The sequence below is a fragment of the Daphnia pulicaria genome, chromosome 1, assembly GCF_021234035.1.
Source record: "Daphnia pulicaria isolate SC F1-1A chromosome 1, SC_F0-13Bv2, whole genome shotgun sequence".
Taxonomy (NCBI): domain Eukaryota; kingdom Metazoa; phylum Arthropoda; class Branchiopoda; order Diplostraca; family Daphniidae; genus Daphnia; species Daphnia pulicaria.
In genome coordinates this window covers 13492537-13512123 of record NC_060913.1, presented here as the reverse complement: position 1 = coordinate 13512123, position 19587 = coordinate 13492537, and the positions used below count along the sequence as shown (strand labels likewise).

The following is a 19587-nucleotide window of genomic DNA, read 5'->3' as shown; positions in this document are numbered from 1 at the left end:
GCAAGAACCAAAAGGCAAAAGAGACGAAAGAATAAAAGAAATGAAAGAAAAGAGCCAGTGGAATGCGGCAGTTCGTGCAGCACCATTATATGCCATCAAAAACGACTGATAAGAAGAAGAAGAAAAACCGAACAGAACTGCGTGTGTGTGTGTGGAAGAAAAGAGGGAATAAGAAGAACCCATATGTATCGAAGCTCACCAGAGTCCCTCCACCCCCGACCCCCACTGGTGAGTGCTCTTTACAACAGAAATTCCTCGCATGGCCCAATCACAGATTCTTCCAGGTCATTATCACTTTTTTCTTCTTCTTCCATTTCTTCTTTACATTTCCCAACAATTTTTTTTTTATTTTATTTATTTCCCAGAAAGAAAATCAGGTAAGTCGTAAATGAAAACGACGTGGAAGAAGAAGAAGAAAACCCCCCCACCCCCCCACCTCCCCCCCCCCCAACTCTGGAAGAAAAAAAAAAGCTGTCACAGATAGTCATCATCGTTTGGAGAAATCTTGTCTCTTCTCTCCCACAACCTAACCTTCTCATAGCAGTCTCTAATCTAGCATTATCTCGTCTTATATATATTTGGTGTCTTGTTTTGTTTCATCTTTGCCTTTGCAACCAAAAAAAAAAAGGAAAAAAAAGAAAGGAATACATACATAAAACAGATAGATATATATTCCTTGTGACAGCACAATATATATTATCAAAATGCGAAGCGAAACGCACGCGCGCGCAATCCATCGGGACTGGGCGGCCGTTTTCTTCGGCTCGATCATCTCCGCCAGAGACGAAGAAGAAAGAAAGAAACGAACGTGACCCCCATCTCTTGCCTGAGAGAAGGGAGACCCCCGACAGCGAATTCATGCGCTCTTCATAATATAAAAAACTAAGAAATTAAAAAAGAAAAACAAGTCGAAAAGGAAGGAAAAAAAAAGGAGATAAGGAAAAAATTCAAAAAGTCAACTGCGAAGAATGGGCGAAAAATGCAGATGGCGTGTAACACTTTTTCCCCTCCTCTTCTTCTTAGATATATATGGCCATTATTTCATTTCTTTTGATCGATCGGTAGTTGCGTCGTTATTATTTAACGCGAAGAAGAAAAAACAACAAAATGAAAAAAAAAAAAAAACAGGCGCGTTTTTTTTTTCTTCGTTTGTATAAAAAAAAATACCCAAAAAGGAATCGACAAAACTTTTTTTTGTTAACACGGAAAATTCCTCCATTTTCTGTATATGATGTAGAGAGGGATGTGAGAGGTACTACGTTCTGGTTATCTGAATAAACGGTACCGGAGAACTAGCGAGAGACACCTGGCGGTTTTGACGGCATGCGAAATGGACCAGTCCTCTCTTACCGATTCGAAACAAACGACGAGAGCCAATGGGGGAAAGAGGATAAAGATGAGTACGTGCTCCATTAATAAACCATTTTGGAACAAAAGGAACAAACTCGGCCATCCGCACTCACTTTTGAGTTGTACCGTTTCCTCCATCCGGATTCCTCGCAGACATATGTTCCATCAAATCCAGACCCAGTCATTGAATTCAAACAGCTCTCTCAATAGAAATGTTGCATGTAAAGCCTCAGGGGTGGGGGGGGGGGGGGTTGGCCCTCCCTGTAGATACAAGACACGCTGGCAGTAGAAGTGCACACACACACAGAGAGAGAAAAGAGACACATTCTTGATCCGGACCGATGATGATTGATCCGCATCCGCTCTATTCTTTCTGCGATATGACCTGGTCTCATCATCATCGTCGTCATCTCTCCCATTTCCATGCAAGGGACCTATCCAACTCAACTTAGACGCACTCTTTTCTCTTTCCCTATTCATCCCATTTTCGGGGACGGCCCGGATTCTTTTCAAACGGATTATCAAAGAGGGGATAGCCATCGTTACGTTCTGGAAAAACGGAGACAAAAACAAACCAAGATCCTTGGCGAATCGAATCTCTTGTTCATCTCATCCAGCAGAGCTGAGCACTCTCATTGTCTACATCATGTCCAACTACCCAAGGTTATAGACATGTCATAGGAAACTCTCAGAGATGGATGTCGGAGGTGGGGCACTGGGTCGACATTTGTGCAACGACACATGGGAAACGTACAACACGACGCCGGAAAGAATCGTCAATAAATAACAAGAGTAGCCGAGTAGTGTGTGTATAGTTGGTCTTACCTGTTGCAATCAATGCCATCGACGAAGGGAAGAGAAGAAAAGGAAGGGGTCGGTTGATTCCGGCGGAAGCAGACTCGGTCCTCCTTATCAAAAGAGTATGGAATTCCTGACCTTCACTTGAGACCGACGTTTAGGGAACTGGTCGCACCTGAAAAGTATGAACGACAGACATTTGAATAACAGAGAGGGCAAAAGACAATTACAACGGACCCTCCCAAGACACGCACACGTGTCCTTCAAAGTCCTCTTCGGGAATTCGATTAAATTCGCTTTCCAAATCAGTGAAGCGACCGGACGTATGACTTTGACGGGCTTGCTTAATAAATAAAATATGAAAAAAAAACGGCCCCATTACATAAAAGGTAATCTCATTCCCTGTAAAATGGTAGGAAGACGGAAAAATATCATCCCGGGGTATTACTTTTCAACGGGGTAAATACACACTGACAACTGAAACGGTATCAGGAAAAGAAAAAACAGAGGATTTCGCCAAAGCTTCGTGACAAGTGACCAGCGTGAAGTGTGTACGTCCGCTTCTTCATATCTATCTAATGGGATGACACACACACACGCGCCAGTGAAAAAGAGAGGGAACACATATAATAGCCGATCCGCTATAGAGGGAAAGAGCTAATAACCTCATTAGAGTCTCAGCTGTACATACGATACTATCGCGCGGCATTCGTAAAGTGAGAGTAGCCCACTATCAATAGACACGCTCACTTTTCCCTCTTAATTGGATCAAATTAACGTCGTTCGACTATTTTTTGTTTTCTTCTTCTCTCCAAAACACACGCTGTCTTAGTATTTATTAACAGAGCGCCAAGTGAAAACATTGGACCCCTACACAAAATGAATTATTGAGATAATCATTAAACTTTTCACTCACACCAACGATCGAATGGGAATCCACAAAGTTGTTGTCCACAATTGCTGTTCGCCACGCGTAGGATCACAAACGACCTCACATGAATAACAGTCACAACAACAATCCGAAACACTTGACGAGAAATTGCGCAAGAAGACCGAAAGAGGCTAAGCGCGAAAGAAAAGCCCCAACAAGTTGAAAATCCAAAGAACCCGAAAGGAAAAAAAAATAAAAGGAAAAATAGTTGGAAGGAAATCAAAATAAGAGGGGCGCAAAAGGCTTGCGGGACGCTAGACGGCAGGGTGTTTTCGTATAGTCTAGTGTAAAGCAGTGTCGTCTATGTGTGATGGGGTGGAGCGTCTTATACTCGTTATACATATATACTGGCTCCCGAACCTGGCCGATCCTCCTCTCATATATGCACGGGCTGCAGCTCTAGGAGGCTACCGGGAGGAGAGCAGCAGCTCGCGCCGCCGACGGAATAAACTTACATGTTAGGTATCGATCACCGAGAGAGACGACGTCGCTGCCTGCCCGACGTCTTCTTCTTTCTTCTAGTCCAGCCCCAAACTGCCTCCTCTCTCTCTCTCTCTCTCTCTCTTTCTCCTCCTTGTTTCAAAACAAGATTCAACCCCAAAAGCCCCTTGTGTCTCTCGCTGGGTTGGGTTCCTCTGCACTATCCAGTAGAGAGCGGCTATAAACTAATAAAGATCGAGGGGGCAAAAGCAGCCCGACCGGTGATATCGAAACGCGCGCAGTCACCTTTTGTCATCGGCACGTCCCTACTATTTTTAATCCGCAGGTATTAATGTCCAAATGATTTCATTCAAACTAAATAGAAGGAGAAGAAGAAAACAAACAAAAAAAACACAACATCCGGCCGTAATTCCGCTATCTCAGATCAATAAGGCAGCGGAACGTTCACATCTGACGTGGGAAAAAAGGGAGAAAGAGAAAAAGTGGAAAGAGTCGAACGGAAATGTTGGAAAAAGACATTCCTGTGAAACAGAGAGAAATGTCTTTTTCGTAAGCGTCCAAGTTTTTTGTCAAGATTAGGGGCGTACTCTACATACGTCGGACCTTAAACGAAAAAATTCGAATCATGTCGTCCATTGGCAAAAAAAAATAAAAAATAAACCAAAATGCCTGGGCGATTCGGGAAAGAGAGAAAGCCATGACAACTTGTCTTGTTATTGCACACGTTTTGGAGAATCTCAAAACGGAAATATTTTCACAATAATAAATAAATAAATGTCTGTCTTTTTGGGGGGGAACAAAAAAAAAAGATCAATCAAACTTTTACATTCAAAATGTTACATTCCGCCATGAATTACACGGTACACGTATAAAGAGAGATAGTGGGTGTACTCAGGTACTGCAACTAGAGCGCAATGATGGAGCGTTGGATATTGGAAATATTTGTAAACGAAACAGGAAAAACATTTATACCAAATAGTTGAAACACGCCACACACTCATAGAATACATCCAGAAGGAGGAGAATATCGAATTCAAAATGTTTCGGGTCTTTATTGCACGCAGCCTATTAAAATCCTGCCCCCTCTCAAAAAACAAAAAAACAAAAATAATATGAAGAAAAAACTGTAATGAAAAAATAGTCGGAACTGTCTGGGAGTCAGTTTTCACCGACGCGGTGAATAGCCGAGTCGTGATTTTTTTCTTCCAACGACCCTCGAAGGACCAACAGCACACAACACTGCCAACTATTAAGACGATTTACAACTGTATACAGTCAGTATCGAAGAGAGAGAAAGAATCAAAAATCGTAAAAAAAAGGGGGGTGGTCGACATTCCTGACAATTTGGCGTTGATTCAAAGAAATAAACGACGACGTCAATTTTTCTTTCTTCTCTCGTTTGGATTTTTTTAACGAGTCTCGCTGTTTTTCTTAGTTTTAATGGGCGTCAAATTCTTAATTAAACGCGCAGTTTAACAACAATTGGATCGCATTTCCCAACACAACCAATACTTGGCACCGAATGCGTCGTCACTCATCGAATCGAATGTCGCTAAACCGAAAAAAACACCAATAAAAATCGAACATAAAACACAAAAAAATGCTCGGCTTTAATTAACGACCGACATTTCTTTTTAAGGACATTAACCTAACCAGCGTCGCTGGGCGACCATCAGTTCCGTTGATCCATTATGATTATTAGAATCAACGAGGGGATGAGCGCTTGGCTTGGTTGAGCTAAAAGCTTTTCCCGTTCATTCTCTTGGACATTTTCGACGTAGAAAAAGCCAAAGGGGTGGTCGAAACAGTCCAAGAAGATGTCAAACCGACCTCTTTTGCCTTGGCTCTCTCTCTCTCTTACAACACACAGTCCAGAAACCTTTGCCCTCCTGTGATGGATGACCCCGACGTCGTTCGTTTTCTCCTGGTGTCCTCTCCACCACCACCGTGAAAGGGTTACCGAGTTCTAGTCTAATATGAAACTCCCCTCCACTCTCTCTCTCTTGGGGCTTATTGGGATGGAGCAGCAGCACTATCCTTTTCCCCCTTTTTGCCAGATAATAACTGAGTCACAGACCAATAATGTTCCAGATCGTCAAGTCTCATTCAGATAGCATAGCGTTCTCCATCCCTAATAATATGCAACACACGTGACTCCTCCGCCGTCGAAAAGGTGAACGTTATTTACATCCGTCAAGAAGCAAATCAGAAAATCTAGAAGAAGAAAAAGGAGAAAAAAAAAAAAGCAAAGGAGGAGCCCAGGAGTTTTTCAAGTTCCCCAAGTCACGCAAAACCTCTTTCCCAATCGGTGGGATACGTCAAGAAATCGTGTCCAAGTTGTAGGGATCATATCAAGTCATATAATCATGCCGGGCGCATAGCGCAACTCAATATTACATCTAATATAATGCCATCAAAGTTTTCCGGGGCGGCGGCAACGACAAGGAGCCAAGGTTGCGTTAGAACGTTGACGTTTTACTACATTACAAACTAATGCAGCACAGCCGTCCCCGCCTGTGTGTCTATATAAGACTGTGAATCAACTTTTCCTAGTGAGGGGACACACAACGGGGAAGGAAGGAAGAAAAAAAATGAAACCCCAGCCTATAGATACATAATATAAATGCAAATGAAGTGCATTATAAAAAGGGAGAGAGAAAGAGAGAGAGAGGTGCACACTCAGTGCGCACGGGGGACACTGGCTCGGCTTCTAAGCTGCCAGTGACACGCGTTCTCTCTTCTTTTTTGATCGAAAGCAGAAATTTATAGCCTAGACAAAAAGAGAAAAGACTGGCTGGTTGGCAACTCTTTCAGAGCTTCCTCACCGCCAATGTATAAATGCGCCACGTACCATAATCACGATAGTAATAATAACAAAAAACAACACACTGACGGCCATGTGTGTGTGTGTACGCAGTATGATTTACACACCTCTTAATTGGATATGCAGGTAATGTATAAACCCCTAGCGGAGCACATGGATCCCTTCTACTTAGCAACTGACAGGCTGCTGCCTATTTCCAATGCATAATAAATAATCACTCAACAAAAAACGGGAAAAGGATCACGATCATACATTTACATCAAAAAGCGCAAAGAAGGGGGGGGGGGAGGAGTTCCCAGTTGCGGATATACAGGGACACCCCTGTAACATTTTCGTATACAGTTGACTAGTTCCTGCGTGATAATCATCATCGATCTGTTTTCGTTAGCTCGTCTGTGAAGTAGTAGCAAGTTTTTATTATTATATTAGTAACACCAAGCCCAGTGAAGAATCTCCTTTATTCCTCCCAGTTATTTTTTTAAAAAAAGAAGCCCGCTAATTCTTCGTCAACTGACCATGGCCTAATACTCTTGTAATTCACACCCCGAAATGACATCCGGGCTATAGAAAACCTAACGAACGCAGTGTTCTAATTCAATTTTCGCATTATTTCTTGTTGGTTAAAAACTTGATGGACAATAGAAAAAGTCGATGATTCAACTCCTAGTCATCTTCTAACTGGACGTTGAAAAGGAAGAAGACGATGCGTCGTTACCATTAGCCTTTGACGACAGAAAGGAAGAGGCCATGGCCGAGCCACATCATCCATTTTTGATCGTCAATCTAATATATAAATACAAGAGACGGCGAGGGGGGAGGCAACTAAAGTCTATATATAAAGTCTCAATACTGCCATTGTCAGTCCATCCATCTTGCATCTTTGTTGTCCGAACTATGTGCACCAGCGCCGACCGGTCCAGCGCAGATTGAATGTGTACATTTAATAAGAAGAAGGGGAAAAAAAATAAAAGAAAAAAGATGAAAAAATTGGAAAGAAGGCGAAGCATTCAAGGGGTTTCGGCCATCATCATCATCATCATGAACGCAGAGAGAGCGGGGAAGTCGTCCAACTGCAGCGGTCATCAAGTATTTGTATGAAATCATCGGCTGGTCTTTCACCCACACAAGGAGGAGGTGGTGGGAGATGGGGGGAGTAGAAGCCAAGGGGTCAGCGATTTTGCAGCCCTCGGCCAGGCAGCGCCCTCTGCTCTTGTCACATTCAAAATGAAGCGATTATTCTCCTCTTCCTCCTCCCTCAAATTCTTTTGTGCTGGACGGCACAACTCCCAACCACCCACCACCCTCTCTCCTCCTCTTTAGTTCGATATCAATCGAAAACAGCAGCAGCAATAACGCCGTCGTCCCCATTTCAATAAGGCGTAGGAGGGAGGCGATATAAGGAGGAGGCGAGCAAAGGGAGGAGGGGGGAGATTTCTCACATCCTGTGTGCCGAACGTAATATCACGCAGCGCCGCTCGGCGGTCAGCGTCCACCATTACACTCGTAGACTTTAGATAGTCGTTAGACTTGTTAAGATATTCAAATTTTTTCTCTCTCTCGATAAACGACTTTTGTTGATGATTCGAGTCATTTGAAAAAAGAACAAAATTTTTCCCGGCCGATGAAAATTGGCAATTAAGAAAAAAACTGGGGAGGGGGATAGTCTTGTTCGTCTTTCGTCGATTAGCGAACGAACGCCAAATTCCATTTTCAGCATCGAAAATCATCCGTTCCGCCAATTAGCGCGCGCGCTACTTCCCAGCAGCCTCCCATCGTCAAATGACTTTTTCACGTCTACACGTTTCATAACGGGATTCTCCTTTGCCCCTTTTAATAATGAATAATAACGACTCGATCCCTCGCCGTGTGCCTGATGGTTGATTGAATCGCCATCATCCTCCTTGATTGCCAATCATCGTTAAGAGCGCACCCAGCAACTTTGATGAGTTTTTCATTTTAACTCCCATCCCAAACGATCTGTCTGTAATTCGCAGTATTCCAATCAACCAGTCGTCGGCAAAAGGAGGAGGATGAAAAAATATATATAATTTTAGAGAGAGAAAAAAAAAACGAATCAAACAGTTTTTTAATTAAACGTTGAATCTAACAAGGCTCTAGAGAGACTCGCTTGTTATTGATTCATCAGACTCTTGGGCGCTATTTCCACGCGTTTTGGCCTCTATGCGTTGGAATGATTGTAAAGCTTCGTTAAAAGAACATTACATTCATCGCTTGGGGCGCAATTGTATCGGCAGAGAAACGGAAAAAAAGAAAAGACTAGGAATAATGATAACACCGAAACGGCGATGAGGAATATAAAAGCGGCTTCATTTGCATCTAACGATACCTTTAAATATTATAGACGTAGAAATGAGATAGAAAGAGACTTTGGGCTCCTCCTCCTCCGGCATCCGCCCCCATTTCGAAGGCAAACCAATTAGGAACGAAAACGATTTATTTATACACACGTACGCCGTATAAAAACTGAACACGTCCTATTACGTCTTTCTCTCCCACACACAACAACTAAGAGAAGGAACCATCGGATCAATTGCTGATGATTGAAAATAGCGAGCGGGAGAGAGAGAGAATTGAGAGCGATAAAGAGAGATAAGAAATAAGAATGGGAATAATATTAGCTCGTTGGGTTATAGGCAAGAAATGAGCAGCTCAGCTCCAATTCATCCCGAGCTCATTAACCGCTCAACCGAGCGAAAAGAGCAGAGTCGTATATATTCTATATAATATTCAAATGAGAAGCTGCGCATCCAGGGAGGGAAGAAAAAGAAGGAGACTGGGTGGGTGGGTGTGCGCCGATAGTACGAGACGCTTCTTTTTTCTTTAGTAGGGAGAGAGCTATGCGCTTATAATGAGCGACATTGATCGTTTACATTTCCGCAATTATGACGTCATGAACCGCTCTCCCCCCCCCCCCTCTCTTTATTTATGTATTTCCGAATCCTCGACATTTTCAGATTTCCCAGAATAGAACCCACAGAAATGGTCATTCGAAAATACCGCTTCGATGTCGATTTCTCTGGGGAATTCAGCACACTCAACACCATCTAGTGGCTAGATGACCGGAGCAACTCAATAATGAATGACCAGTCCGAATCATTTCAAATTCAAAATCAAACTAACAACAAACAATGAACACCGTACATTCCCTTTTGTTTAACAAGAAAACAAACTTTTCAGAGAAAAGGGGTATAATAAAAAAGTTTTTTTTTTAATGCCAAATTTAAACAAGCAGAGTGAGTGTTCTCCACTTTTATCCTTGTCTTTGAGGATAACAAAAAAAAAAAGGAAATATCGACGACCAAAAATTTCTGGAGAATACAAAACAAGAAAATAATGTCAACTTTATTTGATTCGCTTTGAACCAAAAAATTCGATGAACTTGTTAAGAAGGAAAAAAAGCTGCAACTACACACCGAGCGATGTGGGAGCTCCCAAATCAAGGAGTCAATGCAGTCCAAGGTAACAAGTAGAAATGAGGCCTCATTATACCGAAAAGAAAAAAGTTGAAGAGGAGCACGGCCTATTAAGATCGAAGAGGAACAAACGTTGAATATGTATAAAGAATATCAGACTCTTTTTTTCCCCCTCGCTATCAAAGACACAATTAGTCGCCCGTCTCCCTCCGAATCATCTCCCACCACGACACACACACTCCCTTATTTTCAAGGGGCTTCATGTCATCGTGATTAGCTAACTACCAGCCTCCTGCAGATGATTCTCCTTCAAATGATTGTTTTCTCCACCAGGAAAAATAAACACACACATTTCCCAGTTTGAAAAAAAAAACTAAGAAAATGAATCATCATTGCGAGACCCAGAAGTTTGGCTGTCGTACATTCATCACGATAATAAGGGCAACAATCTGACACGCTCATATAATCCTCTCTGGACAAATATATATAGTAAGTTATATGGCAGTGGAACTAGTGCTATAGTTGTTGCGAGTAGTATAGATGTCTCATTTCATGTCAAATAATGGGGCCAAACAGTACACACACACACAACTGTGTATCTCCTCCTGGAAAAGTTATTTTTTTTGTTGTTATCTCATTTCTTTTCTTCGTTCATTCGCCATCGAAACAACTTCCCCCCTCCCCCTTCTGGTTCGAGGGATAGCAAAGGCCCCGTTGTTGTTGTTTTGCTTGGCACAGCGCAGCAACATTTAATGATCGAATTTAATGGCGTCCAGGGTCCAGTGTATCTATTTCTCACACACGGGAGAGAGAAAAAAGAGACGCCAAAGTTTCGCTTCCAATATCAATCTCCACCCCATCCCCTACGACTCTTACTGGCTCCTTATCTCCTTAAAGAGCAAAAAGATGAGAAATCACTCTTCTCCTTTTCTTTCTTTCAAAATAAAAGATCGATACGTAATAACGAATGGACAGCAGAGAATCGCTCCATTTTGATCGGACCTCTCCCTCTGATAAAAAAAGAAAACTCCTTAGCCCCCATCGCTGGCTGTCCATTGATTTGAGCCGCCCCCTCGATGATGCAAAGTAATCAGTGAACTTTGTGAACTCGCTGCGAAAAGAGACGAAAAAGAATAAAATGGTCACCCAAAAAAAAGTTGTTCAATAAATACAGAAAAGAGCAGACGGGAGAAGCGAAATGGAAATGACTTTGGGCGACAATTCCATTCAACATCCGCAGCATCCAAAACCCACCCAACTTTCAATCAATCAACGATGGACTGGTGGGAGGAGGAGGCTGTTGGGTACGGACATAACCTATTTTACATACATAAATGTACACACAAATAAAAGAAGAAGAAAAGTGAATCTGCCGGACTCAACTTCCGGACACGTTCCCTCACTGGCCACCATCACCACCAACCTCATTTCCCTCTTTTATTCAACTCGTCTTTTCGGCTGGAAATCACACACATACAAAATGTAATAAGTTGACGGACGACGTCGGTCCTACCCCAGAAATTTTCTCCCTTTCAATTCAATTTTTTTGTGACTTTTTTAAACGCAGATCAGCACTATCAAAAATGGCCGTTTGATCAGACACAATACGTCGTTACAATTCGTCCCATTTTTTCACGTCAGCAAGGCACAAAAAAAGGAAAGGAAACGTTAGAATAAAATAAAAAAACGAGGACGATCCAGAGTCCGTCCAGACAAAATAAAATACACAAAAATTCAACGTCCCTTTCTTATTTCCCCTGGATTCATTTCCATATCACATGTCACTGGACACACAGAGAAAGAAAAGAAGCAACCGACTAGCAACTAGAGTCGAGTTCTCTTGAATGCGCTGAGCAAATTTCCCCTCCAGCTCTGCTAGACAGCTGACTCGACAACTAAATTGTGACCATCTCATTTCGTCGGAGCTCCTCACAGTCCAGTACCTTTCTACATGTACATAAAGCCATCATCACATCAATTCAATTTCATCAGCTATTTCCTCGTGCACAGACGACTGCGTTTCCCCGAATACGAGATGGGCCACCGTCTCTTTAATGAATATTAAAGATTAAATTCGAAAGGGGAAAGAAAAGAAAAAATTGCGTTGTCAAGGGCAACTGTCGAAGAGTATTTTGGGGAAAACTTTTGATGTCCTCCAGACTTGACAGACTCGTGCCAAGCGACTAATCAGTCGACATCAATTCGAAACAAGAAGCAGATAATTGGAGGACAGCGAGAAAAGAGGAGAGAAAAAAAAAGTCTTAGTCTGAACAATTCGATCGACAATTTCAACGATTCAAGTACTACGACCATCTTGTATCGGACGCAGGTGCTGGGCCAAGGGCGTGGACTGTTCCATCCAGTTCAACTCGATTGGTCGCAGCTCGGCTCTAACGTCCATCATCGCATTAGAGTTTCCTCACGCAACTTGGACACGACTGTTGAGATAGACGACGAAAAAAAAAAGAGACTTGTTTAAGGTTTTCTGGTTACTTATTCTCCAAGTTGCTCACGTTGTGTAATCATCACGACAACTGTGCGACCCACGGAAGAAGGGGCAGAAAAAAGTTGCGACCAAAAGGAAAAAAAAAAAACCCCAACTTTTATCACTTCACCTTTTTCGTTTTAAATGTTACAGATGGTCTCGGTAGCATATACGAGTGAATGTAACCAGCCATCCCAGCATTCGCCAGTCATTTAACAGTCATTGAACCATGAATTCATCAATGGAGAAACTAGCCACCAGAGAAAAGTAGTTGCGTATAGCTGCTGCCTCCCACCAAACTACAAATTACCGCATTAAAAAATAGGCAAGTAGTTGGTAGTTTGGGACTCGTTGATGAATTGACGTCAGCCTCGAAAAGAATGACTCGCCTTTATTTTGGAAGATTATCATTAGACCTATTCTGCACATGCGAGCACTGCACCCAACCCTGGGATAGTGTACGCGACATCACTCCCGAGCAGCGCGCGTGGCTTGTGCGTTCTGTTGTGTATACATCTCTCATAGGCCTACACATCCCCTACTCTTCCCCTACTCTTCAATTCAAATAAGCCCCCGTCTATAAATCCGAACGGGAGAAGAAAAAAAAAGAAAGATTCGAACTCTAATCAGCAATGGCCGATGAAGCCGAAGAGTGCCTTACATTATTCACGGTTCTTTGAATTAGGCGCTCGAATCGAATCACAACGAGACAAGATGAATTCGGTTGGCCTACCTTTTTTAATGATAGGCGACGTCCTACCGGTCCTGGTTGATGATCAACACATTGGGCTTCCATCAGGCAATGTCTAAGATAATCAGAGAATGAAATCGGTGACAATCAAGCAAGATGTAGTAGGCTCATGTTGAATTACCTTTGTGATCATGGTGGCTCATCAAGTTGCTGCTGGGCTTATTCACAATCCGTAGGCAACTCAGTGCATGCTCCATGCTCCATGCTCCATGCTCACATTGTTCGACTGAGTCATTCATGAGTCACCAGATTGAACTGATAACTGCCGTCCCTGATAGATAATTTTAATAACATTTAATATCATTACATCTATAGAAATTTGAATAAAATAGTATACTTTTGGTTGTGTCCTCGGTTGAATCACTTTTTCGCTCCAATTTGACCATGTGTCACCCTGTAGTCATGATGGTCTCTAGAATTTAACAAATTTGCATTGGTTACAGTTGGTTTTATTATGAATTAAGACTAATTGCAACTAAAATTTCACCAGGTTAGAGGGGGGCGACCACGTGGTTCACGCAAATCTTCTTCAGTCTTCTTCAACCCTGGCACAACACAGAAAACAGACCCATGAGACTTGAACATTTCAGAAATGTCTAATAATGTCATCTTCTTTCAAGTTAATCACAGTCTCAAGATAATATTGTTAATTGTTAAAAAAATTCACTGAACACAAAGTAAAAATTCACCACCCCGTCCACTTGAATCCTGCCAATAAGATGCACAAACTAGAAATGATCTCCTTTCGTCACCCAGCCTCTTAATTGCCTCGAGATGTTTAGAACTCATTTAAATAAAATGCCACGCTGCCTAGTGCCTAATTCACGTTTTCCAATTGCGAATATTTTTTAAAATCGAAAACAAAAAATTAATTAAAATGTGATTTACAGATTAATTAATCATTACAATTAATTAAAAAAAATATAATTATTTTAAAGGAATAATCGTAAAGCTAAATCATTTCAATCTAGACTGGTTTTTGATCAGATATTTATTACAAAACCGATGAATCGTTTTGAGGGCATTCGAAATGCGTCACTGGCAGCAGCAAAGCAATTTCGTTCATGACGTGCAAGAAATTTTTTTTCTTTTTTTTTATGATTTATTTCTACCTTCACAAGATGGTCATCTCGCCACTTGGCAAAATCAAAATATTTGCGTTCGGTAGATTCTATACTCCTTTTTTCATGTTCAGCATTAAGTTTGTATTGTATCGTTGTGAATACGAAGAAAACGAACGCCAAGGAAATGGAGAAAAGACATTCGTCAGCTGCCGAGGGGTTGCCAAAGTTTAAATGGGAAATATTTTTCTCTAATTTTCCCTAATTCTTCCTAATTTTCCCGTTTTTCCTTAATTTCTCAAGTTTCCCTTTTTTTTCCCAACGAGTCAACCAAGGGAAAAAGAGTCGGCGACCCCTCGTCAGCTGCAAACGGGTGTACGTGATGTCTAAGAAGCCGGCCCATTCTCTCTAGTGATTAAGTTCACAGACTCGAGTGGGGCATCTCAGCGCCCCACGGCCTATTGCCGGGTCGCTATTAGGATCCGAGTCAAAAGTCACGAGCCTCGGCGACGTTCACAAGTGGATCCCGATCCCTTTGTCTCCTTTTATTAAAGGCCTACAACAACCGTCCTGTAACGTGTGTGTCTCTCTGTGTTCCTTCAACTACAGTACCCATCAGTAGCATCTCTAATAATAGCCTCATATATGTGAGTGTGGGCACACACCACCATCACCGCTAGGCCTATTGTTATTGATAAGAGGAGCACAGAGAGACTCAAACGTATAGGCAGCTTCTACTTCTTTCTCGCAGAGATTTTTTTTTTTAGACCGTCGAGAGAAAGAAAAAATAAAATAAAATAAAAAGGAAAAGAAGAGCGATCCATATACTTGAAACTCACAAAGGCGAGACAAGAGAGGGTGGCGGGCACGCTTTGCATCTCCGTCCGAGTCCGTCCATCCAGAGCAATAGCCTTAAATAAATAACCAAGCCAAACGAGAGGGGAAGACGAGAAGGAAGGAAGAGAAAGAAAAAAAAAGGAATAAACTTTATTCCATCCATCATCCGGAAGGGGTATATATATATTTACTTCTTTTTTTTTTTTTCCTGTCTCTTCTTGTATTTCTTTTTATTTCGCAAGCAGCGTCTTTCCCTTATTCTTTGTATTTCAATCACTCTGCACCATCTCCTCCCCTTTTGGTTCGTTTCCTTGACTCTCCACTCGGACGGACGGACGGCCGGCCACGGGCAACACAGCACAAGGAGGAGGAGGAAGGGAGGAAAGCTTTTTGTGTTGTCGGAGCCCATCATGGAAAATCCGGAATCAAAAGAAATGAAAATTTAAACCTATCCCCCCCCCCCCACCCCACCCCACTCTTCCCCCCCTCTGGCCGATATAATAACGAATAGCAAAGCCAAAAAGAAGACTCTGGCTCGGACGCAAGCACGTCCACCTCGTCCGGCAGGCAGCTTTCCAATCTGATTATTTTTTTTTAACCCCCCCCCCCCCCATCTCCCGAAGAAGAAAAAAAAAAATTAAAATATTTATTTTTTTTTTCTTCTCTCTGGTGAAACATTCAATTCGCTTTCACAGGATCTCCTCCCTCTCTCCTACGATCCTCATATATATCCCGCCCATCAACCAGATCAAAGATGGCGCTTGCTCTCCTCGCCGCCCAGTTGCCGTTTCCCACAAGTTTAAAACCGCCTTGTCTCTTTGGCTGCACAGATACACGCTGCACTTGCATAATTCAATTGATATGCACGTCAACGACCCAATCTATAATACAAACACATTTGAATGCAACTATGGGCACACCAAGGTATGACATTGGCGACGCCCTAAATTGGGTCGGAAAATACATTTCAACCGAAGCAGCAGCAGCAGCAGCAGTTTCTTCCCACAGCGGCGGGGGCGTTGGTTCAGAATAGACTAACGGCATGTCGTTGACTACTGACTAACGCACACCACCTCCACGTATTCACTTGTCTCCCACACCGAATTCAAGATGTTCAAAATTGGGGTTTTCAACCTAATCAAATTCGGTCAATGTCGCTTCACTATTAACAACATCAACTGTTCAAATTCAAACGTCAGCCAGTCCACAATTATCCGGATAGATTGAAGGACACGTGCTGGCAAAATTACCGTTTCATTCGACCTGTATCGACCAACAAATCGATCAAAATCTGACCATTTTTAGATCAAACAGTTCTCCAGAGAACGTAAAATTCAAATGAATCAAAAGACATTTAAATTTCATCGCAAATAATAAAAAATTCAAAACGACTCGAATAGGAAAGGCGGGCTACGTGTGTAGGCAAACTTTTTTTGTTTGCCCGAAACGTTGATTCGTCTTTTCTTTTGTTTGGAAAATAAAAAAAAGGCAATTTCACGCTCTGCCGCGCCTCTTCCGAACAAGAAATTTATCAAACTGGCCACTGCCTGCTGCGCAACTTTTTTCTGTGCAAGAAACAAAGTTAAATCTTGAGAAAGACAAAAGAAACGGAGACAAAAGATAAGAAAAAGAAACATAATATAAATGTCGCATGTGTGTACAATACGTACGTACACATTTATATCTATATATACATATAAAAAAAGGGGGAGAAAAAAGAGGGAAAAGAGGTGGAAAGAGGGTGGTGGTGGTGGTAGTGGTGGGCAGGAGGAATTGTATAGTGCAGTTTTGAAAATGAAATTTGTGCGCACTACCGCGCAGCCTTTTCTCCTTTCACCCAACTAAGAGTCCGGCTGTCTTCTGCTCTCACTGTGTCGAGTCCCGCGGGAGTCTAACCCCACCCCTCTTTGCCTTTTAAAGCCGATGCACAAAGATCAAAAGAATTTGAATTTTATTTCAAGTAAGAAAAATATTTAGAGGCAACATATAAAAAAAGAAGAAAAACTTTGGCCGAGTGAAACGAATGCGCGCGCGCGCGCGCTCTCCTGATATTTTGGATATTTTCTTTTTGTTCTTTCTGTATAACGAAGAGAAATGTCATGGCGACCAGTCCAGTCTCCTCTACAACACACACACGAAAAAAAAAAAAAAATTCACTGATGTAATATAAAAGGAGGGAGGAGGACCCTTTCAATTCCATGATGGCGGCGGCCAGGCGTTTCGCTTAGGAGAAACCGGGAGAGTTAAAAAAAAAAAAAGAGGAGAGAAATCGAGTTAGTCCCGAGGAGAAGAAAAAGAAGAAGAGTCTTTAAAATAAAAAAAAAAAGGAAGAGGACAAAACTCTTCTGGCGAGAGGAGAGGCAGAAAGGAATAAAGGGATGGGGAAACAACATGCATGCAGAGTGGACTCTAATAAGAAATGTAACGAAGATAGGAACGAGGAGGAAAGAGAAGAAGGGGGGAGTTAAAGGGGTGGTAGATGGTCTTAGCCAAAGTGGGCGTCGGTGGGTGGCGTCCGTGAGCGCATGCTGAGTGCGGGTGGCTAATCAGAGTAGGCCATTGGACCGTTTCTCTATCCCAGAGAATGAACAGCCCGAGCAAAAAAAAAGGGGTGAAGACTCTCCCACCCAAACGACGGCGAGGTGGGTTATAAACCTCCCCCCGCTGCTAAAGAGAAGAGGAGGATATATGGCGATGACGCTCCAAGGTCCAATAAGCGAACAGCTCTATGCACACAGCTGGCCATTTTCTCATTTCCACTTTCTTCTTCTTCTTCGGGCTTCTCTCCGGCATATCCACCACCCGGGAAAGAAGAAGATCGACATCAAAGATATCCACCGATCAATGCTCTTATAATATCCCCCCCCCCCTCCCTCCCATCGGCGCTCCTACAACTTTTTCATTTCATTTTTTTTTTCCTTCCTCCTCTAAGAAAAAAAAAAAAAAAATAAATTTCTATTCGATATGCGTACAGATGAAAACTATGTTTCATTCTCCTTCCGGCGTTCCACAATGCCCAATTTCTGATGAATACAACAACAACAACAACAGTCAGCGGCAATGTTGACTCTTTCTCTTTTCGGTATGTAATAACAAAGCCCCTATAGCTGTAGAGAGAGAGAGAGAGGAAAAAGGGCTTTAAAGAATATGTACCGTGCATGTATATTAAAATTAGATACAAGGACCCGATCCCTTCGTCGTCTTCAAACGTTGATATGCACATCACATCAACTCAAATTCCACTTTTTCTTTTCCCATCGAAAGAGAAAGAGAAAAAAACGTTATTATTGCAGAAGATTGGACGCAAGATGAGAACGATGGACGTCATCGACCCCACAAGAGAAAGAGAACGAAAAAACACAAACGGAAAACTAAAACCCCAGGAAAAGAAACTCGATGGAATAGGGGCGCTGATGCATCATACAAGATCGAGAGCCGTACGGATCTATAACATCCGGGATGGACCTCTCCTCTTCCTCCTCTTATCCAGCGTAATATAAAGAAGAGGGGAGAGAGAGAGAGAAAAAACAGAGAGACGCGAGTGGACTGCATGATTTCAACCCCCCCAACGAAAAAAAAAAAGGGGAACACACAGAGAGAGAGAGAAAAAACGAGGGGGAATAAGAGACGAGAGGCCTTGTAACGAAAAAAAGAAAAATTGGGTAGATGAAGAAAACAGGAGCAGCAGCCGAATAAAGGCGGCTGTGTGCCATCAAAGCCTAGTCATATCCTCCCGGCCTAGATATATATATATATGACTAGTAGATATATACCTACACTACTAGTCACAGTACTTACAGCCTCCCACCGCGCCTTCTCAGATGCAATTCTCAGTTGCAAGGCAATCATCTTCTTTGCTTTTTTCTCTCTCTCTCTCTCTCGCTCCTCACACTTTCGCCCTCCTCTTTTTCGTTTGTCGTGTGTAAGTGCTCCCATAGAGTAATAATATCGCCTCCTAGGAGGAGGCCAGAAAAGAAAGAAAGAAAAAAAAGAAGGAAATTGGACGGCGCTGTGTAAGAGCTCCAAGGTTTGCGGCGTCGTCTAATGCATCGCCCGATCAGATTAGTCATAAAGTATCGTCATCTCAGACACACACACACACACGTACGCGCGGGTGTTATTTTTTTTTCGGGGTGGGGTTGGGGTAGGGTGGGGTGTTCTTCCCCATTTTTACGAGTGGTTGAAAGGCGATCCCGCACGACCATCTGCATCACACTCACGACAAAAGGAAAAGCGCCAGCCTCTATTATATACGAGGCAATAACCAATAATACGATCCTAATTGGCTTTTGGCCATTTTGTCTTTACCGTCTCTACCAATCTCACCCGAAAAATACCAAAGTATCAAGTTCAAATTAATAAACAAGATGACCTGCCATCTGCCGATCGACTTTTATTGACAAACTGCAGCATCTCAAACTCTGAAGAAAAAAGAATTGAATGCCACTTTTAAAATAGGCTATTAAGGCGTCAGGGAGTAAATATACGGGAGCCCGACATTGGGCCCCTCGTATATTAAACAAAATGAAGGGGTTAAAAAAAGGAGATAAGAGTCTCTAATGTGTGTCTAGTCTCAAATGATGATGAGACTTGACTCGGGCGATATAGTCGGAACGACGTCGACTAGAGAGAAATTTCATCAAGCAAATTCTTTCCGTGCTCCTCTCCTATTCTC

At 42.4% G+C, this 19587-nt stretch overlaps 1 protein-coding gene across 2 annotated transcripts in view; it reads right to left on the bottom strand.

Annotated features, from left to right (window-relative positions):
* LOC124330698 (zinc finger homeobox protein 4-like) overlaps positions 1-13720 on the bottom strand; it is an 87935-nt gene extending 74215 nt beyond the window's left edge. Inside the window, exons 1-5 of one of the 2 annotated variants that reach the window (XM_046788738.1) lie at positions 13502-13720; positions 13352-13426; positions 13136-13285; positions 12997-13069; positions 2176-2323 (exon numbers count right to left, since the gene is read on the bottom strand). The gene's annotated coding sequence lies outside the window, so the exon portion shown is untranslated. Of the gene's footprint in view, positions 1-2175; positions 2324-3064; positions 3603-12996; positions 13070-13135; positions 13286-13351; positions 13427-13501 lie in introns of those variants that run through there. The other variant, XM_046788739.1, reaches the window with a different exon arrangement.
* Positions 13721-19587: the final 5867 nt, after the last annotated feature.